The sequence below is a fragment of the Bos grunniens genome, chromosome 6 (assembly GCF_055505025.1).
Source record: "Bos grunniens cultivar Pamir isolate PY7600 chromosome 6, Bosgru_T2T1.0, whole genome shotgun sequence".
Taxonomy (NCBI): Eukaryota; Metazoa; Chordata; class Mammalia; order Artiodactyla; family Bovidae; genus Bos; species Bos grunniens.
In genome coordinates, this window is record NC_141170.1 from 12,153,275 (window position 1) to 12,175,172 (window position 21,898).

At 44.5% G+C, this 21,898-nt stretch overlaps 1 long non-coding RNA gene across 1 annotated transcript; it reads right to left on the minus strand.

Annotated features, from left to right (window-relative positions):
• Positions 1 to 270: 270 nt before the first annotated feature.
• Positions 271 to 21,509, minus strand: LOC147370277 (uncharacterized). The gene is made up of 2 exons (XR_015166103.1): positions 21,392 to 21,509; positions 271 to 1,354 (listed from the first exon to the last, which is right to left on the minus strand). It is a non-coding gene; the product is annotated as an uncharacterized LOC147370277 (long non-coding RNA).
• Positions 21,510 to 21,898: the final 389 nt, after the last annotated feature.

A 21,898-nucleotide genomic window follows, 5' to 3' on the forward strand; every position in this document is an offset into this window, starting at 1 on the left:
AGCACAGAGAATTCTACTCAATAACTTGTAAAAACCTACAATGGAAGAGGATGTAAAAGAATAGATATATATGTATAAATATATAACTGAATCGCTTTGCTCTGCAACTAAAATTAACACGACATTGTAAATCAACTGTATTTCAATAAAAGTTTTTAAAAATTAAAAACAGATATTTAGGCTTGAAACTGTCACATAATGAAAGCAAAAGTATTTTTTCCTTGAATTATTAATTTTAGCAGAACAAAATAAAAGAAGAGGCAAATCTCAGGTTGGGAGGAAATATTGAACATATATTTGACACATATTTCATATCCAAGAAATATAAATAACTTATGAAAATCAATTTTAAAAAGACTTGAATAAACACTTCACAAAATAAGAAAGATATATAAATGGCCAACGCACTGCAAGAAAAGATGTTCCACACTGAGTCAACAGAGAAATAAGAACAGTTGAGGAAAGTTGCCTCTGGAGAGCCAAATTAGATGAAGATAAAGAAAAAGAAAGCTGACTGTTGTTTTCCATCATAAAATTTTAGTACTATTTGATTTTCCAAAACTGGGGAACTTTTTAAAGCAAATGTTTAAAACAAAACTTTTTAAAGTAAAACAAAACTTTTTAAAGCCGAGACCTGTCTGACTCTTAGTGACCCCATGGACTGTAGCCCACCATGCTCCTCTGCCCATGGGATTTTTCCAGGCAAGAATACTGGAGTGGGTTGCCATTTCTTTTCCAGGGAATCTACCTGACCCAAGGATTGAACCTGGGGCCTCCTGCATTGCAGGCAGACTCTTTACTGTCTGGGCCACCAGAGAGCATCCAAAGGAAACATTAATTTTTTTAAGATGAGTGTGTCCTATGAAGCCAATAGGTCATTGGCTTGGTCATTATAGGAAACACAACTTAAGCCAAATGTTCAAACCAAGAGCTCTTCATGGAAAGAATAGGAATAGACAGCTTGAAGGAGATAATGGATGTTGAGATACCCAGAAACAAGCAATACTGGGAATCTGTTACTTTGCATAGGGCCATTTGGATGAGGAAACAGAGGTGGGAATTGTCATTGCTGGAACAGAGGAGGGAGAGCTGCAGTCATTGAAAAGTGGGTAACTGCCTGGACATGCAACACTGAAACAAGAGGAAAGCCATCCAGACCCCTCTGTGCCGCCCTCTAGTCTCCTGGCAGCCCCTCCCGTTGGTCATACCCAGTGAGAAGGCACTAGGCAGGGCAGTCCACAGGGATCAGCATCTCAGGACAGAGCGGCCACACGAGGAGGGAGACTGGGAGTGAGGACAACCAGCAAACCAGCAGCTCCACATCTCAGGTACCTCCTTGCAAAATTCTTGCACCCTGGGGAGGAGATGTACACAAAAAGATACGCATGAAGACGTTCTCTTTATATTGTCTATATTAGCAAAACATTATGTCCCCTTGGCAGAAAACTATGCAGCTCTGAAGAGGAAAGAGCTACGTGTTATCTTTCAATGTAAATGCGTCTCAAAGACAACCATATAATATTTCAGTAAGTTTTGAGAGTTCATACAATAATACCATATATTGTTCACGGGTACATATTAAAAAATAAAAGTATGAATCAAGGATGTTGTGTGTACACGTTAAACATATGACATGGAAAAGCAAACAATAATAAACTACATTTTAAGAACCTTACTAAAGAGCCTCTGGATGAAAGTGAAAATCCATTGCTTTGACTAGACGGACTTCTGCTGGCAAAGTAATGTCTCTTCTTTTTAATATGCTGTGTAGGTTGGTCATAACTTTTCTTCCAAGGAGCAAGCGTCTTTTAATTTTATGGCTGCGGTCACCATCTGCAGTGATTTTGGAGCCCCCAAAATAAAGTCTGTCACTGTTTCCCCATCTATTTGCCATGAAGTGATGGGACCAGATGCCATGATCTTACTTTTCTGAATGTTGAGTTTTAAGCCAACTTTTTCACTCTCCTCTTTCACTTTCATCAAGAGGCTCTTTAGTTCTTCACTTTCTGTCATAAGGGTGGTGTCATCTGTATATCTGAGGTTATTGATATTTCTCCTGTCAATCTTGATTCCAGCTTGTGCTTCCTCCAGCCCAGCGTTTCTCATGATGTACTCTGCATAGAAGTTAAATAAGCAGGGTGACAATATACAGCCTTGAGTACTCCTTTCCCAATTTAAAATAGTCTATTGTTCCATGTCCAGTTCTAACTGTTGCTTCCTGACTTGCATACAGATTTCTCAAGAGGCAGGTCAGGTGGTATGGTATTCCGTTCTCTTTAAGAATTTTCCAGAGTTTGTTGGAGAAGGAAATGGCAACCCACTCCAGTACTCTTGCCTGGAAAATCCCATGGGTGGAGGAGCCTGGTAGGCTATAGTCCATGGGGTCTTGAAGAGTCAGGCATGACTGAAGTGTGGCTTTGGCATAGTCAATAAAGCAGAAGTAGATGCTTTTCTGGAACTCTCTTGCTTTTTCAATGATCCAGTGAATGTCAGAAGACTGCTAATTTCACACCATGCCCTCCCTGCTGGCCCAGCAGTTCCTTTGCCTCAGCCCTGCATCAAGCATGTCCTGATGGTTACTTCCTGGCAGTGCTGGGAAGAGCAAGCCATCAGGATGCTGATGCACCAATCACTAAAGAGGATGCTGACCTAGAGGGGTGAGAAGGAGTGGGAGGGAGGCTCAAGTAGGAGGGGACACATTTATACCTATGGCTGACTCATGCTGATGTATGGAGAAACCAACACAATATTGTAATTATCTTTCAATTCGAAATAAACAAAAAGAGGATGATTGATCAAATCAGTCCAATTCTGTACCACTTAAGACCAGCAAAAAAAAGCAGGGGTGGAATACATTTCATATAGAAGATAAATGTCAAAACATATCTAAGAAAACTCTAGCAGAGAAAAAAAAAAGTAGTAGCGAGGGAGTGAGGAGGCAATCTTGCTTTACCAGATTTTCTAAAAACAAAAAGCCATTGTAACTAAAACAAGTTAGAAGCTCACACATAGGAAAATTGAGATGTGATAAGGATGATATTACAAGTCAGTGGGAAAGGGTGGTTTGTTTAAATAAAGATGCTAGAACGATGCTAGTCACACAGGGAGGAAAGATAGACCCTTCCTTTTACCTATATAAAAAATAAAGAATTTTCATGAGGATTGAAACACTTAAATATAAAAACATATAACAATAACCACTTAGAAGAAAACCTATGAAAATATTTGCATGTCCTTGGCATTTATGGCAGTGTTGTGGCGGGGATGGGGGGAGCCTCTATGTAAAACTCAAAAAAAAAAAAAGGAAAATGAAGAAACATTTCACTATGCAAATATTTTAAATACAACAAAAAGACAATAAGCAAAGTCAGACAACAAGGAATAGACTTTAAAAAAACAATCTTTGAAGCACATCAATCAGATAAATAATTCCTGTGTATATATTCTATACAAATATGTTAATATTATAGTTCCCATAAATTAACAATACAAGGACAAATAGCCCACCTAAAAATAGTCAAAGGATTAAAAATAGTTGTTTTATAAAAGGAGAAATTCTGATGCACATAGATACATTAAAAAGAAGTTCAACTTCACAATTAGCAGGGACATTCTATTAAAGTAACAGTGACTTAACATTTTGCCAACAGGTGACAAAAAGTGCAGAAGAACATTACAGTGCTAGTTGGAGGGATGAGCAGGGGGTGAGTGGGACAAGCTGGCAATTCTATAAATGGTTATTAACAGTAGGCACTGGAATTACTGCCAATATTTTTGAAAATTAATTTGGCAAACTGTTAAAATTAAAAATATATGTATCCTTTTATTCACCAATTCAAGTTCTGGAAATTGATCCTATACAATTAGATTTTACAGAATGAAAAGTGTATTTACCCAAGTAGGAAGTATAAAGGGTATTTATTGAAACACTGCCTGGCAAGTAATAAAGCAAAAATAAATTCAGTTCAGTTTTGTCGCTCAGTCATGTCCGACTCTTTGCGACCCCATGAATCGCAGCACCCCAGGTCTCTCTGTCCATCACCAACTCCCGGAGTTCAGACTCAACTCCATCGAGTCTGTGATGCCATCCAGCCATCTCATCTTCTGTCGTCCCCTTCTCCTCCTGCCCCCAATCCCTCCCAGCATCAGAGTCTTTCGCATAAGGTGACCAAAGTACTGGAGTTTCAGTTTCAGCATCATTCCTTCCAAAGAAATCCCAGGGCTGATCTCCTTCAGAATGGACTGGTTGGATCTCCTTGCTGTCCAAGGGCCTCTCAAGAGTCTTCTCCAACACCACAGTTCAAAAGCATCAATTCTTCGGCGCTCAGCCTTCTTCACAGTCCAACTCTCACATCCATACATGACCACTGGAAAAGCCATAGCCTTGACTAGACGGACCTTTGTTGGCAAAGTAATGTCTCTGCTTTTGAATATGCTATCTAGGTTGGTCATAACTTTTCTTCCAAGGAGTAAGTGTCTTTTAATTTCATGGCTGCAGTCACCATCTGTAGTGATTTTGGAGCCCAGAAAAATAAAGTCTGCCACTGTTTCCACTGTTTCCCCATCTATTTGCCATGAAGTGATGGGACCAGATGCCATGATCTTCATTTTCTGAAGGTTGAGCTTTAAGCCAACTTTTTCACTCTCCTCTTTCACTCTCATCAAGAGGCTTTTTAGTTCCTCTTCACTTTCTGCCATAAGGGTGGTGTCATCTGCATATCCGAGGTTATTGATATTTCTCCCAGCAACCTTGATTCCAGCTTGTGTTTCTTCCAGTCCAGCGTTTCTCATGATGTACTGTGCATATAAGTTAAATAAGCAGGGTGACAATATACAGCCTTGATGCACTCCTTTTCCTATTTGGAACCAGTCCATTGTTCCATGTCCAGTTCTAACTGTTGCTTCCTAACCTGCATACAGATTTCTCAAGAGTCAGGTCAGGTGGTCTGATATTCCCATCTCTTTCAGAATTTTCCACAGTTTCTTGTGATCCACACAGTCAAAGGCTTTGGCATATCAATAAAGCAGAAATAGATGTTTTTCTGGAACTCTCTTGCTTCTTCCATGATCCAGTGGATGTTGGCAATTTGGTCTCTGGTTCCTCTGCCTTTTCTAAAACCAGCTTGAACATCTAGAAGTTCACGGTTCACATATTGCTGAAGCCTGGATTGGAGAATTTTGAGCATTACTTTACTAGTGTGTGAGATGAGTGCAATTGATTGTGTGGTAGTTTGAGCATTCTTTGGCATTGCCTTTCTTTGGGATTGGAATGAAACTGACCTTTTCCAGTCCTGTGGCCACTGCTGAGTTTTCCAAGTTTGCTGGCATATTGAGTGCAGCACTTTCACAGCATCATCTTTCAGGATTTGAAATAGCTCAACTGGAATTCCATCACCTCCACTAGCTTTGTTTATAGTGATGCTTTCTAAGGCCCACTTGACTTCACAATAAGTAAATTAAAATTCATTAATAAAAGAATGATTAGATTAACTGAAGTGTATGTAGGCTGTGGAGTATTATGCAACTATTTAGAAGATTGCTTTAGCACTTCATCAATTTTTCTACTAGAATATTTATTATAGATTGTATGTGATGAAAGCCCCTTGCAGAGAAATGAATAGAATTATTCTGTCTATAAAACAACTATATCCCACAGCATGTATCTGACTATCTTTTCATAGTATGGTTATATAAGAATGCACTAGAAGTTATTAAGATCTGTTAGAGGTGGGATAGGAACATGTTTGAGAAAGGAGAGATGGTTTTGAGACAGATGAGGAAGAAAGAGACTATAACATAAGAAATACTCTGGCATCAAAAACAAAACAAAACAAAACTCTGGTATTGTGCAAGACAAAGAGTAAACTAGAAAATTCTATAACAGCAAATGTGTAAAACTATGTATGTGCACAAGGCTAGAAGGTAACCAGGAAAAATGGGAACACTATCTTGATTGGTAACAAAAAGGGAAAAAAGGACTTCCCTGGTGGTCTAGCGGTTAAGATTCTGCTCTTCCACTGTAAGGGACCTGGGTTCAATACCTGGTTGGAGAACTAAGATCCTACATGCCACGCAGCGTGGCCAAAACACAAAAAATATGGTGTTATCTATTTCCTCAATTTACTGGCAGCAACACCTCTCTGCAATGTCTCATGATATTTGCAAGTAATCACCATTTTTCACTTTCTGAATCTCTTTTCAAAACTGCACATGATGTAAATCCCCTATCGTCTCTTAAAAAAAAAAAAAAACAACTCTAAAACCTAAAGTGCTTGCTCTCCCTCCCCACCCTACCACCCAGTCTCTTCTGCCAACACACTTAACATTTTTACAGAGTTATTATTATGAATTTGGAGAAACTCAACTTCATTTTGAAACTGAAGTTAAAATACATTATCCATATTCCTTATAACAATCACATTTAAAATAATAGCCAAAACTGAAGTTTGTATGTAGAAAAATAAATAGCATTCTTCTTTAACAATAAACTAAAATAACACAGTGAGCATCTTTTATGTACCAATGGTTTTATCATCTTTTTAATTAGTAAATAAAACATGATGTCATCTTATTTACTTTCCACAGATATCTATGGTGATACCTGTGAAGTAGATATTATTATTCCTTACTCAGAGCTTGTGATTACAGCTCCTTCATGATTATGGCTTTAGAAACACTGTCACACCCTCTAGGAAGACCCCCTGTAGTGAAAGTTGCTCAGTCATATCCAACTCTTTGTGACCCCATGGACTGTGGGTAGCTGTTCCCTTCTCCAGGGGATCTTCCCAACCCAAAATCAAACCCAGGTCCCCCACATTGCAGGCAGATTCTTTACCAGCTGAGCCACAAGCGAAGCCCAAGAATACTGGAGTGGGTAGCCTATCCCTTCTCCAGCAAATCTTCCAGACCCAGGAATCAAACCAGGGTCTTCTGCATTGCAGGTGGATTCTTTACCAACTGAGCTATCAGGAAAGCCCAACTAGATTCATGGGGAAAATGTCTGATGAAAATACCCTGAGACCAGAGTATATTGCATATATCTGGTGGTTCACAATCTGAAGATGAAGCCCTTCCTATGTGACAGAAGAGTGCTTGCAGTTGCTTCCGGAAGACCCTAGCCTCTCTGCATTTGCCTTCTCTGCCCCACCACATCCCTTTACTAAAGCTCTACGTGAGTACACCCTGTGGGGCCTCGTGAGCCCTTTCATTATCCAACACTGTGCAGCCGTGACTCACACTGAAAACTCAGCTTTCAGTCAACTCACATGTGTGGAAACCAACCATGCTCCGTTCTCACACTTATTGAAAAATGGTTGTCATACTGATTAGGAATTCACCCTTTTACATGTGGTCATGAAACCGAGCAGGACCCTGTGGGACTCCTGGACACAAAGGACTTTCTGTGTCCCTTGTTTTCTTGTTAGCAGGAAATAGTCATGTACGGATGTGAGAATTGGACTATAAAGAAAGCTGAGTGCCAAAAACTTGATGCTTTTGAACTGTGGTGTTGGAGAAGGCTCTTGAGAGTCCCTTGGACAGCAAGAAGATCCAACCAGTCCATCCTAAAGGAAATCAATCCTGAATATTAATTGGAAGAACTGATGCTGAAGCTTCATGAAGCTCCAATACTTTGGCCACCTGATGCAAAGAACTGACTCATTGGAAAAAGACCCTGATGCTGGGGAAGATTGAAGGCAGGAGGAGAAGGGGATGACAGAGGATGAGATGGTTGGATGACATCACCATATCAATGGACATGAGTTTGAGTAAACTCTGGGAATTGGTGATGGACAGGGAGGCCTAGCGTGCTGCAGTCCATGTCGCAAAGAGTCAAACATGACCGAGAGACTAAACTGAAGTGAGGTTTCATTCAGCATCCATGGCCTTCCCTGAGTTCCAAAGGGCCAGGTACAAATGACTGCTAATCAGGGAAGGGAGGGGAAGATGAGACAGGGGCAGAGAAGCCAAAAACAAGAAACAGTAGTGCAGCCTTGGGGCAGGGTACACAGACAATACCATCCTTATTGCAGATAGCAGAAAGGGACTGAAGAGCATCATGATGAAAGTGAAAGCAGAGAGCGAAAAAGCTGGCTTAAAGCTCAACATTCAGAAAACGAAGATTATGGCATCTGTCCCATCACTTCATGGCAAATAGATGGGGAAACAGTGGAAACAGTGGCAGATTTTATTTTCTTGGGCTCCAGAATCACTGCAGATGGTGACTGCAGCCATGAAATTAAAAGACGCTTACTCCTTGGAAGAAAAGTTATGACCAACCTAGACAGCATATTGAAAAGCAGAGACATTAGTCATTAGTCTCTCTAGTCAAAGCTATGGTCTTTCCAGTAGTCATATATGGATGTGAGAGTTGGAGTATAAAGAAAGCTGAGCACCAAAGAATTGATGTTTTTGAACTGTGGTGTTGGAGAAGACTCTTGAGAGTCCCTTAGACTGCAAGGAGTTACAACCAGTCCATCCTAAAAGAAATCAATCCTGAATATTCACTGGAAGGACTGATGCTGAAGCTGAAGCTCCAATACTTTGGCCACCTGATGTAAAGAGCTGACTCATTGTTAAAGACCCTGATGCTGTTAAAGATTGAAGGCAGGAGGATAAAGGGACAACAGAGGATGAGATGGTTGGATGGCATCACCGTCTTGAGGGACATGAGTTTGAGCAACTCCGGGAGTTGGTGATTGACAAGGAAGCCTGGCATGCTGCAGTCCATGGGGTTGCAAAGACTTGGACATGACTAAGTGACTGAAGTAAGACAGTAAGTGTTGCAAGAGGGCATCAGAGGGCAGACACACTGAAACCATACTCACAGAAAACTAGTCAATCTAATCACACTAGGACCACAGCCTTGTCTAAGTCAATGAAACTAAGTCATGCCCGTGGGGCCACCCAAAAAGGGCGGGTCATGGTGGAGAGGTCTGACACATTGTGGTCCACTGGAGAAGGGAATGGCAAACCACTTCAGTATTCTTGCCTTGAGAACCCCACGAACAGTATGAAAAGGCAAAATGATAGGATACTGAAAGAGGAACTCCCCAGGTCAGTAGGCGCCCAATATGCTACTGGAGATCAGTGGAGAAATAACTCTAGAAAGAATGAAGGGATGGAGCCAAAGCAAAAACAATACCCAGCTGTGGATGTGACTGGTGATAGAAGCAAGGTCTGATGCTGAAAAGAGCAATATTGCATAGGAACCTGGAATGTCAGGTCCATGAATCAAGGCAAATTGGAAGTGGTCAAACAAGAGATGGCAAGAATGAACGTCGACATTCTAGGAATCAGCGAACTACAACGGACTGGAATGGGTGAATTTAACTCAGATGACCATTATATCTACTACTGCAGGCAGGAATCCCTCAGAAGAAATGGAGTAGCCATCATGGTCAACAAGAGAGTCCAAAATGCAGTACTTGGATGCAATCTCAAAAACGACAGAATGATCTCTGTTCGTTTCCAACGCAAATCATTCAATATCACAGTAATCCAAGTCTATGCCCCAACCAGTATTGCTGAAGAAGCTGAAGTTGAACGGTTCTATGAAGACCTACAAGACCTTTTAGAACTAACACCCAAAAAAGATGTCCTTTTCATTATAGGGGACTGGAATGCAAAAGTAGGAAGTCAAGAAACATCTGGAGTAACAGGCAAATATGGCCTTGGAATATGGAATGAAGCAGGGCAAAGACTAATAGAGTTTTGCCAAGAAAATGCACTGGCCATAGCAAACACCCTCTTCCAACAACACAAGAGAAGACTCTATACATGGACATCACCAGATGGTCAACACCAAAATCAGATTGATTATATTCTTTGCAGCCAAAGATGGAGAAGCTCTATACAGTCAACACAAACAAGACCAGGAGCTGACTGTGGCTCAGATCATGAACTCCTTATTGCCAAATTCAGACTTAAATTGAAGAAAGTAGGGACAACCGCTAGACTATTCAGGTATGACCTAAATCAAATCCCTTATGATTATACAGTGGAAGTGAGAAATAGATTTAAGGGACTAGATCTGATAGATAGAGTGCCTGAAGAACTATGGATGGAGGTTCGTGACATTGTACAGGAGACAGGGATCAAGTCCATCCCCATGGAAAAGAAATGCAAAAAAGCAAAATGGCTGTCTGAGGAGGCCTTACAAATAGCTGTGAAAAGAAGAGAAGCGAAAAGCCAAGGAGAAAAGGAAAGATATAAGCATCTGAATGCAGAGTTCCAAAGAATAGCAAGAAGAGATAAGAAAGCCTTCCTCAGAAATCAATGCAAAGAAATAGAGGAGTGGGCTCGATAAAGGACAGAAATGGTATGGACCTAACAGAAGCAGAAGATATTAAGAAGAGGTGGCAAGAATACACAGAAGAACTGTACAAAAAAGATCTGCACAACCCAGATAATCACGATGGTGTAATCACTCATCTAGAGCCAGACATCCTGGAATGTAAAGTCAAGCGGGCCTTAGAAAGCATCACTACGAACAAAGCTAGTGGAGGTGATGGAATTCCAGTGGAGCTATTTCAAATCCTGAAAGATGATGCTGTGAAAGTGCTACACTCAATATGCCAGCAAATTTGGAAAACTCAGCAGTGGCCACAGGACTGGAAAAGGTCAGTTTCATTCCAATCCCAAAGAAAGGCAATGCCAAAGAATGCTCAAACTATCACACAATTGCACTCATCTCACACGCTAGTAAAGTAATGCTCAAAATTCTCCAATCCAGGCTTCAGCAATACGTGAACCATGAACTTCCAGATGTTCAAGCTGGTTTTAGAAAAGGCAGAGGAACCAGAGACCAAATTGCCAACATCCACTGGATCATGGAAGAAGCAAGAGAGTTCCAGAAAAACATCTATTTCTGCTTTATTGACTACACTAAAGCCTTTGACTGTGTGGATCACAATAAACTGTGGAAAATTCTGAAAGAGATGGGAATACCAGACCACCTGACCTGACTCTTGAGAAACCTGTATGCAGGTCAGGAAGCAACAGTTAGAACTGGACATGGAACAACAGACTGGTTCCAAATAGGAAAAGGAGTGTGTCAAGGCTGTATATTGTCACCCTGCTTATTTAACTTATATGCAGAGTACATCATGAGAAGCACTGGACTGGAAGAAGCACAAGCTGGAATCAAGATTGCTGGGATAAATATCAATAACCTCAGACATGCAGATGACACCACCCTTATGGCAGAAAGTGAAGAGGAACTAAAAAGCCTCTTGATGAGAGTGAAAGAGGAGAGTGAAAAAGTTGGATTAAAGCTCAACATTCAGAAAATGAAGATCATGGCATCGGGTCCCATCACTTCATGGCAAATAGATGGGGAAACAGTGGAAACAGTGTCAGACTTTATTTTTTGGGGTTCCAAAATCACTGTAGATGGTGACTGCAGCCATGAAATTAAAAGACGCTTACTCCTTGGAAGAAAAGTTATGACCAACCTAGATAGCATACTCAAAAGCAGAGGCATTACTTTGCCAACAAAGGTCCATCTAGTCAGGCTATGGTTTTTCCAGTGGTCATGTATGGATGTGAGAGTTGGACTGTGAAGAGAGCTGAGCGCCAAAGAAATGATGCTTTTGAACTGTGGTGTTGGAGAAGACTCTTGAGCGTCCCTTGGACTGCAAGGAGATCCAACCAGTCCATTCTGAAGGAGATCAGCCCTGGGAGTTCTTTGGAAGGAATGATGCTAAAGCTGAAACTCCAGTACTTTGGCCACCTCATGGGAAGAGTTGACTCATTGGAACAGACTCCGATGCTGGCAGGGATTGGGGGCAGGAGGAGAAGGGGACGACAGAGGATGAGATGGCTGGATGGCATTATTGACTCGATGCAGGTGAGTCTAAGTGAACTCCAGGAGTTGGTGATGGACAGGGAGGCCTGGCGTGCTGCGATTCATGGGGTAGCAAAGAGTCGGACACGACTGAGCGACTGAACTGAACTGAACTGTCTGAACTGGGGCAGGGTCCTGGTCCCCCTCAAGGGATCACACAATAATATTTCTGAGCCATTTTTCAGATACTGAAACCCCCACCAGGTGGGAGAAATTCACTGAATGCTGCCCACAAGCACAAAGACCCCAGGCTGGTAACCATCAGAAGGTTGATGATGCTGACTCCCAATTACCTCACCACCAACCAATCAGAAGAATGTCTATGAGCTGATCACATCCTCCTTTGAACCATTACTATAAATCTCCTCACTAACCCCTCCAGGTCGGGACATATGGTTTTGAGTGCACTTAGCCCTGTGCCTCCTGGCAAAGCAATAAAGCTATTCTTTTCTACTTCACCCAAAACTCTGTCTCCGAGATTCAATTCAGTACCGGGGTACAGAGGCTGAACTTCAGTTACAGTCATATCTTTCAAGGGGTGGTTCCCTCCTCATGTTCAAACTGCAGGTCTTGGCCAGGACCAGCCACAGAATTTACAGAGTCCAACACAAAATAAAAATGAGATCTCATTTTTCAAAAGTTAAGAAAGATTTCAAAATGGTGACAGCACAGCATTAAACCAAGTGCAACACCCTTGTGAACACAGGCTCCTGTATGACTGCACAGGTCACTGGCACCTGAAGGAACCTCTGGTCCTGATCAAACTACAACCAGGGATGCCATTCAATTCCAAGACATGAAAAGACATCTTCCTGGAAGTTTTTTCTCACTAGCAAGAGCTATACCGTCCTGTATAGAGTCCTGCTCTCTTCCCTGCGATCTCTGTGCTGCCTGGAATAGGTTCTTAGACCTCTTCCAGTAGCCTGAGGATGACACTGCCACACCAAAGATGGCAGCAAGTAGAGATGGACAGAACCATGCCCTCCAGTTCAGTCACTCAGTCGTGTCCAACTCTTTGCAACCCCATGCACACCAGGCTTCCCTGTCCATCACCAACTCCCAGAGCTTGCTCAAACTCATGTGCATCAAGATGGTGATGCCATCCAACCATCTGATCCTCTGTCATCCCCTTCTCCTCCTGCCTTCAATCTTTCCCAGCATCAGGGTCTTTCCAAAGGAATCAGTTCTTCACATCAGGTGGCCCAAAGTATTGGAGCTTCATGAAGCTTCAGCATCAGTCCTTCCAATGAATGTTCAGGACTGATTTCCTTTAGACTGACTAGTTGGATCTCCTTGCAGTCCAAGGGATGCTCAAGAGTCTTCTCCAACACCACAGTTCAAAAGCTTCAATTCTTTGGCGCTCAGCTTTCTTTACGGTCCAACTGTCACACCCATACATGACCACTGGAAAGACCATAGCTTTGTCTATAGGTACCTTTGTCAGTAAAGTGATGTCTCTACTTTTTTAACATGCTATCTAGGTTGGTCATAGCTTTTCTTCCAAGGAGCAAGCATCTTTTAATTTCATGGCTGCAGTCACCATCTACAGTGATTTTGGAACCCAAGAAAATAAAATCTGCCACTGTTTCCATTTTCCCCTCATCTATTTGCCATGAAGCAATGTGACCAGATGCCATAATCTTCGTTTTTTGAACGTTGAGCTTTAAGCCTATTTTTCTCACTCTCTTTCCCATTCATCAAGAGGCTCTTTAGTTCCTTTCACTTTCTGCCATAAGGGTGGTGTCATCTACATATGTGAGGTTATTGATATTTCTCCTGGAAATCTTGATTCCATACTGTGCTTTACCCAGCCCAGCATTTTGCATGATGTACTCTGCATAGAAGTTAACTAAGTAGGGTGACAATATACAGCTTTGACGTACTCCTTTCCCAATTTTGAACCAGTTCTGTTGTTTAAAGTCCAGTTCTAACAGTTGCTTCTTGACCTGCATACAGGTTCCTCAAGAGGCAGGTAAGGTGTTATGATATTCCCATCTGTTGAAGAATTTTCCACAATTTGTTGTGATCCACACAGTCAAAGGCTTTAGTGTAGTCAATGAAGCAGATGTTTTTCCTAAAGCTTTTCCTAGAGTCAGTCTTTAACCCTGTGACCATCCAACTCCTAGGAATTGATTACAGGGCACAGTGCACCTTAGGGTGAATTCTCCAGCCTTCATCCTTTCTCACTTCTCTGATCTTTTCTCTCAAGTCTCCAGGACCTTGAATTCCTAGGAGGAACATCATTGTGCAGAAGAAATCAACTCTCAGCTTTATGTAAGGAAAGTGAGGTCCCAAAGTCAAGGTTTGGAATTTTCTTTTCCCTAACAAAGACAGTTTTTCCCCAAGAGGATTTCTAGTCGCAGTCATTGCAGGAATGTTTCCAGCATTAACTTATTTGCTCTATGAGGTTTCTGAACAAAGTGGAAAAATAAAATCTGGGAGCTATAATCCTCATATTTGTATTCTCAGTACACAAAAGTGAGCAAAATAAAAATCCCTCCGTTCAGCTTCTACAATAAAAAAAAAAAAAGTGAGCAAAATAAAAACGATGCTTGTTCTCTCTCTCCTGCCTTGACAACTGACAACACATCAACCGGCGGCTGCTTTGCCATCTTGGTTTCCAGACTAAAAACGTCAAAGAGCCCAGTCCTCGGCTAATTGAAGTCTGCTGGCTCGTGGTAAAGAATCCGCCTGCCAATGCAGGAGACATGGGCTCCATTCCTGACCTGGGAAGATCCCCTGAGGAAGGAAATAGCAACCCACTCCACTATTCTTGCCTGGGAAATCCTATAGACAGAGGAGCCTGGCAGGCTACAGTGCGTGGGGTCACAAAGAGTCAGACACAACTGAGAGACAGAACAACGTGTAAGTGCAAAGTAAACCTCCGTCTTTTTAAGCCACTGAGATTTGGGAGTTATTACCAGAGTGTAAACTAGCTTATTCTAATTGATGCAGTAATCAAATCATCTATGCTGCTCAATATGAGCATCACTTTAAGTCTTTTACAAAAGTTAACTAACTCATCTCATTCTCATATGAAGCGATACTATTATTAATTCTGTAATTTTCCCAGATGAGAGAATTCAGAGATGAAAGACTGGATCAGTAAGTAAATGTCAATACTCGGATTTGGGAATTCCACCTCTGCTTCTGCTCTGGTCACCCGGACCACAGCTTTTTTCTCTTGAATTAATAAATAACAACTCAACTATTATGGGTGCCTGTTAAGTGCCAGACTCTCCGCCTTGGGCACTGGGAATACGAGGGTGAATGAAACAACTTATTTGGTAGTGTAGTAGAATGAAAGGACTCGAGTAAAAGAATAAAAAACGAATTCAGTTCATCTACGAAGAACGCAAAACACAGAAACGATAGAGGGAAGGTGACAGTCTTGTGAGATGCAATTCTAAGAAACAAGGTAGTTTTTGAGTTGAAATTAAGAGAGATGAGAGATGTCCCGGGTAGAGCGAACAAGGCAAGGGTCTTGGGAAAGAAGCTGATGCATAGGCGATGCAGAGGGAGGAAATCTGGTGAGAGATGCTGTTGGAGCCTGTATAGAACTTGGCGGCTCCTGCGAGGACTCTGCAGCTGGGGAGTGAGTCAACTCCATCTACTTGTTCCAGCAGCACTCTTTGACACTGGAGATGATGAGTGCAAGCTGGAGGGGAGACAAGAGGCGCCCGCAGACGACTGGGGCTGTCGCGGGGAAGGACCGGCTCATCCTTCACCCCCATGCTATTATCCATTTTGAAAATCCAAGCGTTTACCGCGCGTGGCTAGAACGCAGCCCAAGCCCCGAGCGACCATCCGCCGCGTCTGAGCAGAGCCCACTAAAACTCCTTTATCTCGTTCTGCGGATCACGCACTCAGGCGCTGCAGCCCTGCCCGAGGGCTCTAAAAGTTTCAAATGCTCCTCTTGCTTTCGGTACCCATCCCCTCCCTTCTTGGGGACCCGCCCGCCTCTGCGCCTTGCTTTGCCTAAGGCTGATCTAGGCCGAGGACGCTGGAGACTCTGCCCGGCTCGGTCTTGGAAGCCGGGCCTGTTTTGTGCTTTATGCCAACGACCAGCAAAACAGCCGGGACGCGTGTCCTGGTGGAACTTACAGCCCAGAAGCGGCCACGCACACTTACTTGAGTCTCACAAAATGGGGGGTATTGGGGGAGTGGAGGGCTCATCCGGAATCCCTTTAACCTCACGCCTTCTGGATCTTGCAGGGCGACATCTGCATTTGTTCAAATGCAAAAGTTGCAAATGTGCCCAACGTAGGAGCGCAACTAAGGCCTCGGTAAGGCCCGGCGGCGCCTAGCGTTACTCCCCGTCCTCGGTGATCTGGCCAGCGCCGCGAGTCCATCAGCCCCCGACCTTCCTGTTCCCGCCATACGAGAGAAACAAAAGCAAAGCAGCACAGAAAGATTTCTCTCAGAAGCGCGTCAGAAGGAGGGTCCGGGCGCGGGCTGGGGGCTACCGCGGGCTTGCAGCCCTGACGTCCGGGAGAGCGCGGACCCGTGGGTGCACCGGCGCGGGGTAGAGCTCTACACGCGCAGAGCCGCCCGGACCGCCGCGCAGCGACGCCACAGGCCGCCGGGGGTACTGCAGCCCGCGGCGCTCTCGGGTGGGGCGAGGCGGGGCTGGGCGACGTCCGGGCAGCCTCCTATGGCTCTACGGGCCGCGCATGCCCGGTGCGCTGCTTTCGGCTCCCGGCAAGGACCTACCGCTCCGTCCGGCGGCTCCCGGGGGGGCCGCATAGCCGCGCGGGGTAGGCACCGGACCCTTGAGGCGCATCCGATGGCTGGAACCGGAGCGTGACCCCTGGTGCCCACCTCCGTCCCGCAACCTCCACCGAAGGTTGCCCAAGTTACTGCCTTGTTAAGTTGAGAAAAGCCTCAGAGACCAGCAGTAACTTGCCCAAGGCCACACAGCCGAGGCACAAACGAGTAATGGGGTCCAGGATTCCACTCTGCAGCCTCCACTCCCTGTGCCCCGGGACTGGGAGGATAAACTGGATTTCCATATGTGTGCCGTGGTGTAGCAAAGATTCAGATACGACTTATTGACCGCGCACGCACTCTTGGGCACCTTGGGCGAGGAGGCCTTTGTCCCACTTCACAGAGGAGCAAACCCAAACTACGTACGGCTCCAAGTTACTGGACATTTTTGAAATATTTCGAAATATTAAAAAAAAACAAGTCGCTTCCCGGGGGTTCTCCCGTTTACGCACGGGCCTTTAAGTGCCTGGGATTTACGAGTCTTTGTCCTCACCCCTCCTCCCCAAACGCTCGCAGGAAGTTCCTGACCTGGCTGTTAGAGACCTGGCCCTTTTCCAAGGCACAGCAGTGTCAGTACTTTCCTTTGAGACCCAAGATCCTCACTGGCAGAATCTCCGTCAACGGCTCCCTAAGAGAACACGGTTTGTAAGCGCCTAGGTTGACCTACGTTTACACTGCGCTTCGCAGGATCTCTACCCACGCTTTTCTCTATGAATAAAGCGAGCTCTCTTTCCTCTTCCTGTGCTAGATCCTACTCACGATTTAGAGCTCAGCTTCGGAGTTCCCTTCCCAGAGCCTTTCAGATCATCCTTTCACTCGCTTTGCACACTCTGCCAGATTACTCTACCCAGTTTTATCTTCCCCCAGCTTCTGAGTGGGTGCTGTCTCTCCAGTCCTGTCTGACTCTCTGCGACCTTATGGACTGCAGCCCGTCAGGCTCCTCTGTCCATGGAATTCTCCAGGAAAGAACACTGGAGTGGGTTGCCATGCCCTCCTCCAGGGGATCTTCCCCACCCTGGGATTGAACCCGAGTCTCTTCTGTCTCCTGCATTGGCAGGCATGTTCTTTACCACTAATGCCACCTAGGATGCCCCCCACCCCACTTCTAGCATTGCTTAATATTAATCATATATTCCATTAACTGTGTAAGATCTACAACTCCCAACAAAATGAATGCTCCCTGAAAGTAGAGCCTTATCTTGTTCCTCTGACCTCAGACCTAGCCTGCACCTGCACTAAACAGGCACTCAAGGAATGCTTGTTGAATAGATATATAAGCTCCCAGCCCTTACGCTCAATGCCTTATCTTGTTCACATGTCTTCCCTCCTCTCTCATATGTTAGGCAACTATATACGGGAGCTTGTATTAACTGTAAAAAATAGAAATTTATCCTATCAGGGTCTGGAAGTGAGCAGTCAGCAGAGCCTCGGTCCCTCTAAAATCTATAGGAGAGAACCACCCCCCCCCCCTTTTTTTTTCAGCTTCTGATAGCCCTAGGCATTCCGTGGCTTCTGGCAGCATAACCCCAATCCAGGCTTGTCCTGACCTGGCCCTTTGCTCCCTAGATGTCTGTGTCCTCACATGATCTCTGAATCTCTTCTCCTCTTCTTTTAAAGACACCAGTCATATTGGACTGCAGCCCTCCTAAAGAAGGATTTCACCTTAACTACCTCTGTAATGACCCTATTTCCAAAGAAGTTCGCATTCACAGGAGTGAATTCCCATTCTCATTTACTGGGCTTTAATACCATTTGAGGGGGCATAACTCAACCTATAACAGAGGTGATCCATGGAACACTGAAAAGAAACTGGGCAACTAAGCTGGAGGGTGGGGGAAGAAGACAGGAAGGGCAGCCATAAAGTATAAGAAATGTGCACTGGCTGACCATCCAACATTTCTGGGTAAACTCTCCTGCATCAAAAGACCTCTAGGGGACAACACTTCAAATTTAAGGGTTTCCACAAGAGTGGTTTCTACCCCAGCTTGGCCCCTTTCCAGGTGATAAATACCCAATTTCCAGACCCTCCACAAAGCATTTTATCTCACTGTATAATAACTGGGCTCCTGAGAAATATAAACCTATCAGGGACTATGCTGAGCCTTGACCTGCCTTCTCTTTTTAAAGTTGACAATTGCTTGTGAGTAGGACCTATTCACTGAATGTTACAGGAGAAACTGAGGTTCATCCAGGTTAAGGAGCAGGCTCAAAGCTGTGTATATAACCAGCTCTAACTCCAGAGAAAATTCCAGGAAACCCAGAGGTACTCTTTGTCAGTTCTATGTGACTCAAGGGGGCAGAAATGTAACGCATGAGTGTGTGTTACACAGAGAAACAATGATTTGGGCTAAATTACAGGAAAAAATTATCTAACACTTATACTTAACAGTTTTTCCTGATTTGGCTTCTTTTGCCATCAGAGATTTCCAGGTTATTGCCATTTTAGATCCTTCAATTCTCTTCTGAAACCCAGCCCACTCTTCAGGGTGACTTTGAGCTATCTATTCCATTCTCTCTGATACGAACTGGCCATAAATGTGTTTTTCCAAGAAGAGGTTCACTAGCTTCTCAGTCCTAAGAGATAGAGGACCGGGAAGCACCCTTGTCAGCAATGACTCTGGCAGTGCAGAACAAGAATTACAGCTGCTGCTGGTGATCCACCTCTGGTTTGCCATTCTCTCTGCCAATTCTTGCTATTTCAGTGGTGGGCATTTTTGCCTGCTACTGGTCCTATCATCCTGAACAGCACTTCTCCGTGTGGAACAAGTCCCAGCCCTGCCGGCCAACGTCCTTGAACCTGGCCTCCGACAGGAAGTTGCTGGAAACCAGTCTTGCTCCATCCGGAGACTTGAAATTAATTTTGGTTGTTTTTCCTGAACAAACTTCGCTTTCGGGTGACTCTACTCCCCCTTCCCCATCTGTTCCTAATTAGGAGAAACTGTCTTTTGTAGAGAGCAACATCGGAGTCAGTGATTATGGAGACTCTAGCAAAACAGTCCCTCTTCTTTCCTTGGGGAGGCGTGGTTCTATTCGAGGTATAGCTTCCTTCTGGAAGGTCAGAAGTGCAGGAGAAAGTAGTTCTCCCCACCCCACCCCACCCCCACCCCCGAAAAGATCCCTGGACTTCAAAGCAACAGGAGAAAACGCTGGCATGGCAAACTCCATCTCCAGGTTCTTCCACGATCACTGTCCCGTCTGACTCTCAAAACAACCTACATAATAAAAATAAGGCTCTGGGCTTCAGGCCTTAGGAAGCATCACTACGAACAAAGCTAGTGGAGATGATGGAATTTCAGTTGAGCTAGTTCAAATCCTAAAAGATGATGCTGTGAAAGTGCTGCACTCAATATGCCAGCAAATTTGGAAAACTCAGCAGTGGCCACAGGACTGGAAAAGGTCAGTTTTCATTCCAATCCCAAAGAAAGGCAATGCCAAAGAATGCTCAAACTGCCACACAATTGCACTCATCTCACACGCTTGTAGAGTAATGCTCAAAATTCTCCAAGCCAGGCTTCAGCAATACGTGAACCGTAAACTTCCAGATGTTCAAGCTGGTTTTAGAAAAGGCAGAGGAACCAGGGATCAAATTACCAGCATCTGCTGGATCATCAAAAAAGCAAGAGAGTTCCAGAAAAACATCTATTTCTGCTTTATTGACTATGCCAAAGCCTTTGACCGTGTGGATCACAATAAACTGTGGAAAATTCTGAAAGAGATGGGAATAACAGGCCACCTGACCTGCCTCTTGAGAAACCTATATGCAGGTCAAGAAGCAACAGTTAGAACTAGACATGGAACAACACTGGTTCCAAACAGGAAAAGGAATATGTCAAGGCTGTATATTGTCACCTTACTTATTTAACTTATACGCAGAGTACATCATGAGAAACCCTGGGCTGGAAGAAGCACAAGCTGGAATCAAGATTGCCAGGAGAAATATAAATAACCTCAGATATGCAGATACCACCACCCTTATGGCAGAAAGTGAAGAAGAACTAAAGAGCCTCTTGAAAGTGAAAGAGGAGAGAGAAAAAGTTGGCTTAAAGCTTAACATTCAGAAAACTAAGATCATGGCAACTGGTCCCATCACTTCATGGGAAATAGATGGGAAAACATTGGAATCAGTGGCCGACTTTATTTTGGGGGGCTCCAAAATCACTGCAGATGGTGACTGCAGCCATGAAATTAAAAGACGCTTACTCCTTGGAAGAAAGGTTGTGACCAACCTAGACAGCACATTAAAAAGCAGAGACACTACTTTGCCAACAAAGGTCCCTCTTGTCAAGGCTATGGTTTTTCCAGTAGTCATGTATGGATGTGAGAGTTGGACTTTAAAGAAAGCTGAGCTCCGAAGAACTGATGCTTTTGAACTGTGGTGTTGGAAAAGACTCTTGAGAATCCCTTGGACTGCAAGGAGATCCAACCAGTCCATCCTAAAGGACATCAGTCCTGGGTGTTCATTGAAAGGACTGATGTTTAAGCTGAAACTCCAATACTTTGGCCACCTGATGCGAAGAGCTGACTCATTTGAAAAGACTCTGATGCTGGGAAAGATTGAGGGAAGGAGGACAAGGGGACAACAGAGGATGAGATGGTTGGATGGCATCACTGACTCGATGGACATGAGTTTGGGTAAACTCCGGGAGTTGGTGATGGACTGGGACGCCTGGCTTGCTGCAGTCCATGGGGTCGCAAAGAGTTGGACACGACTGAGCGACTGAACTGAAACTGAAACTGGGTTTCAGGTCTGATGTTCCCCATCTTTGGAAAAGCAAATACCGAGACTCCGAGAGGTCCAGGGACTTCTTCGTCCAAGGTCCCGCGGCGAGGATGCAAAGAAGTTTCGAGAGTCGGGATTCGAACCTGGGTCTTCCAAGGCTAGTTTCTTCACGGCGGCTTTCAAGAAAGAGAGACACAGAGAGAGAGAATTTGGAAGGCTGAAGACGGGAGCTCCTTTGCTGCTCCTGGACTTGAAGCTCCACGAGGGCAGGGAGCAAAGGCCTTCTTCCTCTGGGCCCACGACCGCTAGTCTTGGGCCAACGATGTAGAAGCGCGACCGGGTGTCCTTTGGCGGGGGCGGGCCGCTCCCGGGGCCCAGCGTGATACCGCACCGCAGTGGATGTAGATGTTCTCAGGGCGAACGCTGAGCTCAGCTGCCCCGAGGATGCTCCGCGGGGATCTGTGAGCCGGCGGGGAAGGGCGCAGCCTTAGGGACCTCGGGCGCCGGGCGCGCTCCGGCCGGGCCTCCGCGCCGCACTGCGCACGCGCGGCGTCGCCGGGCTCCGC